This window comes from Haplochromis burtoni, unplaced genomic scaffold (genome assembly GCF_018398535.1).
Source record: "Haplochromis burtoni strain Fernald_Lab_line unplaced genomic scaffold, NCSU_Asbu1 Contig_716, whole genome shotgun sequence".
Lineage (NCBI taxonomy): Eukaryota > Metazoa > Chordata > Actinopteri > Cichliformes > Cichlidae > Haplochromis > Haplochromis burtoni.
Genome location: NW_024583077.1, coordinates 93,936 through 94,964, shown reverse-complemented (window position 1 = coordinate 94,964; position 1,029 = coordinate 93,936). Strand labels below are relative to the sequence as shown.

Genomic DNA, 1,029 nt, shown 5'->3' with positions numbered 1-1,029 from the left:
ACTGACCATCTTATTTGTATTATCAGATGGTCAATGATCCAGGTTAAAAGCCCACTAATTAACAGGCTTATATAAACAGGTAAATTACAAATCCAGAGGGTTTTTTTCTAATTTTTAGCTTTTTCATTTTCTTATAATAATTCACAGCTGACATCATTCTGCTTTCTAGCAACAGCTGAATTCAAAAGAAAAACTTGCTGTACTGCACAGATAGCGAGACAGCCGCTGCTCCTAGAGAAGCCTTTAGTATTTGACTCAAAATAAATGTTGTTGATGTACCCCACATATTATTGGGATCACTGCAGTCTGAAATAATGGAATAAAAATCCCAAAAAAGTTTATTCTGTTCACCTGGACGTAGCGTTTTAAGTAGGAGAAACATTTTGTCACTCATCGAAGTGATGATAAATGAGCCGCTCAGTCTCAGCTGACTGCAGGTTTCCCTAACCTTTTAAACCATACATACTGACTGAAACTAGTACAACTGGCAAAAAATGGGCTATGAGGTCAGTTTCTTCATTAATATGAAAATTGTCATGACCACCTGGATGACTGAGCATCCATTTAGACACTAGAGAAATAATTTTATTTTGTTTATCAAGCTATTGTTAATGGGACATGGACATGCCCACGAATTGAGGCATGTGTAAACCGTGTGTAAATCGTATGTGCGTGTTATGCCTGTTGATGTCTACATTATTTTCTGACATGAAATTTTGAGACAGGAGAAAGTACTGGAGATGGTTCTTTGGTATTAACGAACTGTAATATAGAAGTTTTAAAAAAATCAAGAGCTCTGTGTGTTGTGAGTCTTCTAGGCTTAGCACCCCTCTGGCCATGCTGGAAAAACACTCACTCATTTTGTTACTTTAATAAACATATAATTTAATGTATGTCAAAAGTAACAAATTCATTCTTTAAACATGTCAGTTTGAAAAGTTAACAATCAAAAAAATAATATATCACTGAAAAAGGAACACAAAGTTAGACAATCAGTCAAACAAATACAAATTTATAACCAGGAGTGTT

At 34.7% G+C, this 1,029-nt stretch overlaps 1 protein-coding gene across 1 annotated transcript in view; it reads left to right on the top strand.

Annotated features, from left to right (window-relative positions):
* Window positions 1–1,029, top strand: part of adam19a (ADAM metallopeptidase domain 19a) — a gene marked incomplete in the record, with an annotated part of 73,473 nt that overhangs the window by 44,910 nt on the left and 27,534 nt on the right.